Here is an 8,144-nt window from a genome sequence, read left to right on the forward strand (position 1 = left end):
TAAGAAAGTTATCCCACATCGGTTGTCGTGTAGTCAAGCAAGAAGCACATTCTGCTGTAGTTCTGGCTCTGCCTCAGAGTTCAAAAAATCAGCTACAAAGACAAATGTACATACATTTTTGAAATGTAAGCAAAATACACTTGTCTCCTCCTTCAATAAGTGCACCCTTTGAAATCTGAACCAACTCCCTGAACTTGTTGTCTCAGCCATCAAGCATAAAACTGATGTTATCTGTGTGCAAGAACACAGGTTTTATCATGTGATGTTGAGCTGAAATTACACAATACTGATAGAAGCTGGACTTTCATCTCAGCCTTAGCTTGGAAAAATTCAACCAATTCCACCATTGGCAGTGTGGGCATGCTACTAAACCCACCAGTCCTCGTCTTTAAACAGCATAATGAAAATTCATGCAAGAATAGTAATAGCCTCTTATCAAGGAAATCCAGAAACATTACTCATATCTTGTTTATTCACTAGCAAACGCAACAGATAAGAGACTTCCAATTTTTATCAGGCTCTCTTTCCTCATTAGAGCAACTAATATCAAAGCACTGTTCTCATAATTAGAGGTGATGTGAATGCTCATCTCAAAAGATCTGAAGTCATAAATACACATTCTACACAACCATGAATACATATGGTCACTATCTAACTGAATTTATTCTTGAAAATCGATTAGTATATGTAAATGCCAAATTCCATGAGAAACTCTCCAAGCTATATACATTCAAATATACCAATGGCATGAACACCCAACTAGATAACATGCTAATCAACAAAAAATGGGTGAATAGTGCCTTAAACACAGTCTTACAATACTTTTGAGAGAGTTAGCAATGACCACAAAATTGCCACATAGAGCTAATAAAACCAAATTACCCTCTAGACCTGCATATGATGGGTCAGTTTTAATCAGTAACAGAGGGAACTGTGATCAATACACCATTGCAATTAGAAACAGATTTGAGCTAAAGCAAAATGAAATGAACAAAACTCCTCCAACACAGCATTACAATAATTTTGTAATATCCCACACAGAAGTAATCATATCTATAAAATCATGAACTAATAAATGTCTCATCCAAGCCCCTCAAATAAAACCAGTTTCAGAAAATTATACAAAGAGCTAGTAGGCCTATATCACTCTCAATAACAAAGTTACATCCAAAGTAAAATAAATCAAATTAAACATGTTACAGCAAACAAGCAGACATCACCAGCCTGGAAGACAATAAACAAAATAAACATGCAAAAATTCCAGTAATCAAAAATTAAAGCTAAAAGATCCATAAGAACACTTAGAAAAGTGGAGGGATCGTTTTTGAAATTTTCGATAGAGATGCATCATCAATTATTAACCACACCTTTGATATAATAACTGGTGATTTCACCATTGATGAATTAAAAGAAGTCCTTCAAAACACCAAAAACCAAAAGGCTGCTTGACTGGATAACATTTCACCTGAAGTCTGGAAAATAGGAGAATTGAATGACATTCTGACAGGCTTCTGCAATACAGTCTACAATGGAGGCAACAATGACAAATGGCAGTGGGGAGTGTCTTGTACACTAGATGTAAATCTAGTACTTAGTAACCTAAATGTGTAGAGTGAGGTGGGACAAGATTTGGAACAATAGGTGGCAGAGAGGTCAGAAATGGGTATCTGAGATGGAGAATGTAGTGTTAATGTAAGTTTAATGAGTACTCGATAATCTAGATGTGTTCATTTTCTCATGTGATTGAAGAGAGAAATTGTGGGGAGAGAGAGAAAGAGAGTAATTATATCAGAAGGACTAGAATTGGTAGGAGGGTGGAAGCAACCAGTGTATGATGGGAAAAAGGCAGGATATGTGGGGTGATGTTGGGAGGAAGGTGATAGGCAATAGGTGAAAAAAGGGTAGATGAAAATAGCCAGAATATGGGTAGGTGATGGGTAGGTGAAAAAAGCCAGAATATGATGAAAAGAGCATGACTGTCTGGCATGAAGTCAGAGGAGGAGTGATAAGAGGTGTATAAAAATAGGGTTGAATGATGAGATGTAAGAGTAGGTGAGGAATGGCAATAGAGGTGGTTCAGGGGAGAGTGAGAAAGAAAGTTGGTTGCACAGTGGGCTAAAAAGGTCATTTCATGGATATTCACAGTGAAATTAATATTTTGAAAAATAAAAGCTATTGAAATAATTCAGGGTTATGTTTTTATAAGCAAAGTTTATACAGGAATCCATTTTCAAGCTCTAAATAAATGAATTTTTAAGTGGTTTTGACTTATAATGAATTTTATGTCAGTTGTCAAGATAAGAATAATATAAGATTTGAGATTATAATCCTTTTAAATAAATATCAGCAGTTACATTATAAAGATTATTTGCACTGTATGTAGCGAGGTCTCCAATGATCATTCACATTTTATTCTTAACACATTTAGATAGGTTCAGATGCAAAATTTGCTGGTTGCTGTATGTCATAGAATAACTTCTCTCTTTTACAACAACAGTGTGTTCAACGCACTTGGCTCCCTGGTGCATGGCATTCTGGGATTCCACTGATCAATATGTATCTCATCAACCAGAAGTAGCCAGAACTCTTTAGCCTAAACAAAGCTTCTGGTTTTGTTTATACATACTGTGAACAAACTATTGGCTGATTGGTGCTTATATCTGCCAACCAATAAAAAATTGTTATTTACCAACAATTATTCACAAGCTTACTCTTAACTTTGTAAAATGGAAAAGTTATTCTTCTATGACATACACTACTGCAACAAGCATATTTTGCATTTGAGCCTGTCCAGTTGAGTTAAGAATAAGCATGCAAATAATCATTAGTCATACTATATTTCCATGTTAAACTTTGTATAATTCTGAGCTTACACAGTTGCACCTTTACTAACAATTGAATGAGATTAAGATTGTTATACGAGTGGGGTTCATTAAAGATTTCCCCTGACCCACTTCCCAAGGACTGGGATAAACGAAACTTGGCATAATTATTAGTTCTTTTCTACATAGCCACCACCAGTGGTGAGACACTTCTCCCCTCACTTTATGCAGCTGTGAAGACCTTGTTGTGACTTCATTTAGGCATAGAGTAGATTCGGACCTGAATCGGAAAATTTCCCATAATATTTCAACAGCACTTTTCTCACTGAGAAACAATGATTGACGACAGCAAGTTACATTTAACATATGGCTTTGCTAAGCCAATTTATGTCTGCCACTTGACCCTCCTAACCCCTTCACCATGAAAAGTTAGAATTAAGATAACAGGTCAACCCCCAATGAAATCTATTGTTCTCAACAATATGTCTCTCCTAGTTAGTTTGGATAATTATAAATACAAGAACTCTATAACTCTATAAGTTAAAGTCAGTTGGTGAGAATCGAGTTTGGCTGACCAGCTAAACAAAATGCCATCTCTGAAGGAACAACTATGATAACTCACCAACGAAGCAGTTGTTTCATCCCACCACTCTCGCTTTTACTGGCTTACTTTCTGTTCTCTACAACATTACCCTATCTCTATCTGTGGTTTACTACTATGCAATGATGAGAACACAAACACACCTATACAAAGAAAATCTACGATATCTCTTTTTACCTCGCATGTTTTACAAATTTATCATACCAACCCATCATGTTTGACTACAACAAAGTAACAGTAAATAAATGTTTGTTTACAACTTTGATTACTATTCTTCTTTCATTTTACACATCTGCAACAGCAACACCTGTTACAATCATTAACTGCCAAGAATCAACATCTATCACTACACATACTGTTACAACTGGCAACCCTCGACAATAACAATTATAACAATACCGTTACAACCTTTTCTTGCGTCTGGAGCCAAGACTTTACCTCGGAAATAAGTTCGTCATCATCTGAAAAGCGCTTCCCCTTCAAAAACGAATTCATGGTTGGAAAGAGGTGGAAGTCAGATGGTGTGAGGTTGGGAGAGTAAGGGGGATGAGAAAGGATTTCATAGCCACAAGAGTGTGCTTTCATCTGGGTAATATGTGCATTGTGAACTGGGGTGTTGTCTTGGAGGAGGCAAACTCCTGTGGTCAGCATGCCACGCCTCTCTGCTTTGATGGCATCCCACAATTTCTGCAGCAGAGAAGCATAATATGTCCTGTTAATTGTGTGCTCTTTGCCAGAAAATCTATCACCACTACTCTGCGCTGATCCCAAAAGACTGTGAGCATCACCTTACCTGCTGAGGGTTGGACATGAGCCTTCTTTGGAGGTGCTGAGTTATCATGCTTCCATTGCTTCAACTGAACTTTAGTCTCAGGATCATAGTGATGGACCCATGTTTCATCCTGTGTGATAAGTCTGCAAAAAAAGTCCTCTTCATTTTCTTGGCACATTGCTAAAGGAGCCTGAGAGCAATTGACTCGTTCCTGCTTCAGAAAAGATGCAAGCATCAAGGGAATTCATTGTGCAAACAATTTCCACATGTGCAAATGGTCGTGAATGATTTTTTCCATGGACCCTACACTTATCTTCACTTCCTGAGCTAGTTGTTGAATAGTTATGCCGTGATCCTCTAAAATGGCGGCTTCCAATTTATGGATAGTGTCATCATCAATGGTGGAATGTGGTTGTCCAGGAATAGGACCAATTTCCATTGATGTCTGACCACATTTGAACTGGCGATGCCAGTACTTGACTACATTGTATGATCATGCATTGTCACCATAAACTTCTTTCATCTCATCAAAAGTGTCTTTTGGTATACAACCTTTCAAGTATAAGAACCTGATCACTGATCTGCATTCAACTGCCTCCATTATATTATCTTAGTCCACTTCAGCAGCCGTAAAAGACAAACAAATACTAGTGGAAAGCTGCAATTTACAATGTGGTATGTAGGGACATGTATGATTATACCTGTACAAGTTCCATTTCCTGCAATAACCAGAAGTGAATCTTTAATGAATAGCCCTCGTAATTGTGTTGATAATATGTAAAAGTCTGTATGGTAAGCAGTGTATGAATTCACTATAGCCTGCTTATAAGTAATTTATTTAGAAAGCCAGCAAATGAATTTGTTTGTACATTATTATTGATTAGAATTTAGAAATGACAAGAAACTAGCTTTACAAACATTTTGCAAGTTAAACTTGAATTAAGTTTTTTTTCTGTTTCCAATGAATGAAGTTTGATAGTGTAGCATTATACAGTTTGACTTAAGTTGTTGGTTTGGGATCAAGCAAATTTATTTATGCTCAATATGAAAATTTCAGACAGAGATCTTCCTAAAGTATTTTCGATGCTGAAGATACTACTTATAATACTGTAGTTGAGTTAGTGGAGAAGGAATTAGACTGTGTACTTGATGAAAAAAAGAAAGAGACTGTAAGTGCTTCCTTCAAGAAATTTTAATTTAATAAAGGTTAAGTAGTTTACAAGTAAAAAAAAAAAATGAAAACTAGATTATGAGTGTTATGATGAACAAATAAAAAAATCCAAATAATTATAATTTTGTGTTTGAAATTCACTACTAGGGGAACACTCTAGCTGAAGAAAAACCTACTGTAAGTAAAGCATGAAAATCACTTGAGTTATAAAGGAAACAACAATTAAGACAGACAAACTATGAGAGAGTGTAAAAGAGGTAGCAATGAATGAACAAATTGATGAATATCAGTTATTAGGGCTGTTGTTAACATGAATAGTGATGTTAGAATAGTAGGGAAAAGTTGTTCAGTGCTGTAATCTTTAACTGACCAGAAAGAAAAGGAAGTTGAAATCAGACATTTCTGAAAGCTGAGAAGCAAAAATTGCAGCAATGTATTTTTGAAAAAGTGCATGTAAAGTGAAATCAATCGAATTTCATGGGAAAAGGAGGAACTACAGCACAAGGAAACACTGTTAGGAACATTCTTCACCATAACCTCTACCGTTTAATAAACTATATTGAAAATGAATCTTAGAAAGCCATCTTTTTGAAGCATATCCAGCATCTTTCAGTTATGATATGAATCATTTCTTCAAAGGAAAGAGTAGATATAGAATGATATTAAACATTTTCCAGTGGCCTATATGCTTTTCCTTTTGATTCATATACATGAATAATATAAACAAACAGCTATAGGACCCAACATGAAATATTATTGAACAGATGTCAGAGTGAACAAGTCTGTGATCATGTAAGAATGTATGGAAAATGGAAGAGGAGGTTGTTGTTGTTATTGCTGTTGCTGTTGTTGTTTCTGTTGTTGCTATTACTGCTTAGCTTAGTTAGCCTGGTTTTAGCAGACCTAAGATCAAAGGAGTTCTAGCATACAGAATGAAAATTGACATATAAGTTTATCTGAATCTAATCACATCTCTGGTTTGTTTTGAGCAAGAGTAAAATGACATGTCTTTAACTGTGCTTACTTAGTCATTTGTTTTCTTGGAGTAACAGACAAAAAGATGTTAGTCTGCCAAATCTTGCTAAAACTCTACCTTGGTCTGGCTTGCTTGTGGCAAGAGGTGAAATATGTGTTCCCTGGTTGCTTTCAAACTCTGCCAACATTCTGGCACCAAACTGCTTATAACTAGAAAAACCTTTCACTTTTGTTCTGAGTTTGTGGAATGATCTCCTGCAAGCCAATTGGCTGATAAATAGAACATACACATGATAATTGCGTGGTCCATTTGTGGCACTGGCCTGATAACTTATTGAGTGAAGTTCAAATCCTAGCTCTTACAACAGACATTTTAAAACTTCTATTTCAGTTGAACTATTCATTTTTCTTGTTATTTGAAAACATTTTGTCAATATTTACCTTATAATAACAACTATAGCTAACTTGAATAAAATGATAACTGCAAATGTAGAAGATGTAATTATAAATGTCTGTGCTCTAAATGTGCATATATTTATATATGCATATACACATGTGCATATATTTATATCTGCATATACAGAGTCTTGCAGATAAATTGAGACCAATTTTAAGCAGTTGATTTAGTGGCTTTAACATTTCATTTTGTGACAAAACCTTGCTTGCTTGAAAATATAATCCTCCTCTTTATTTTTCAGGTGAATAGCAAACTGATTTGACCACAGAAAGTCCTGGAACAACAGGATCATTCTGCCATTGCTGTTTTGGCATGCAATAGGCACACTGTCAATAAAATTGTTAAGTTAATGAAAGCAACAGTTTATCGTGTGTATAAACAATTTAAAGAAAAGGGAAAGATTGTTAGAAAAGAACACAAGACTTGAACTGATTCCAAATGCAATCCAAAGTTTCTTACTGATCTCAAATGTTCAATTGAAGCCAACCCATCCACAACCACAACAACTCTTGCAAAGAAATGCAATGTGTCCCTTTCCACAGTGTCCAGAGCTGTGAACAGGTATGACTAGCTATGCTCAATGATGCCATCACCTCCTAACAGCCAAGGCCAAAGCAATCGGAGCTGAGAGATGCCCAAAGTTTCTGTCATTCATCATGCATCAAGGTGCAGGAAAAACTCTCCTGTTTGTGGACAAGAAGAAGTTCACTGTGGATGCTGAGGTAAATCACAGAAATTCTTATGTGATTGCATACAACCTTTCTGACATCCTTCTGTGCTTGAGACTAAGAATCCTGCCTCTGTGATGATATTTGGACACATGGTGAGTGATGGAAGTGTCATGGATCTACACTTCTTTGAGTCAGGCTTGAAGATTAGCACAATGGAGTATCTGGACATCCTGAAGAACTCTCTGTTACCTTGGATGGAGCAGAAGTTTGGGCTTGACAATGTGGTGCTTATTCTGCACCATGCCATGGGTTAAAAGCAACACAGACCTTCCTTGGTGAAAAGGTGCCATTTTTTGTGAGGGCCAACATCTGGCCCAGTAATAGCCCAGATCTCAACCTTCTCAATTATTTTTTATGGAATGTACTTCAATCAAGGACCAATGCTTCACTACACTCAAGTATCAATAGTTTGAAGACCTGCATTGTGTGTGCAACATGCAAAATCAAAAGGGTGGAGGTTGTGGCAGCTGCAAAACAAATTTCGTTTTCATGTTGAGGCAGTAATTGCCCAAAAGAGTGGCTATAATGAGTGATAAATGTTTTTGTTGTAATAAATGCTATGTTAAAATTAGATCTGTCTACTACCATTATTTTAGTATTTATAACCAGTTTTAT

At 36.1% G+C, this 8,144-nt stretch overlaps 1 pseudogene; it reads right to left on the reverse strand.

The window, feature by feature from the left end:
- Positions 1-227: 227 nt before the first annotated feature.
- On the reverse strand, positions 228-4,796 carry LOC149134667 (uncharacterized; annotated as a pseudogene).
- Between the last annotated feature and the right edge of the window lie 3,348 nt (positions 4,797-8,144).

Source organism: Octopus bimaculoides, chromosome 7 (genome assembly GCF_046866305.1).
Source record: "Octopus bimaculoides isolate indiv1 chromosome 7, ASM4686630v1, whole genome shotgun sequence".
In the NCBI taxonomy this organism is placed as follows: Eukaryota; Metazoa; Mollusca; class Cephalopoda; order Octopoda; family Octopodidae; genus Octopus; species Octopus bimaculoides.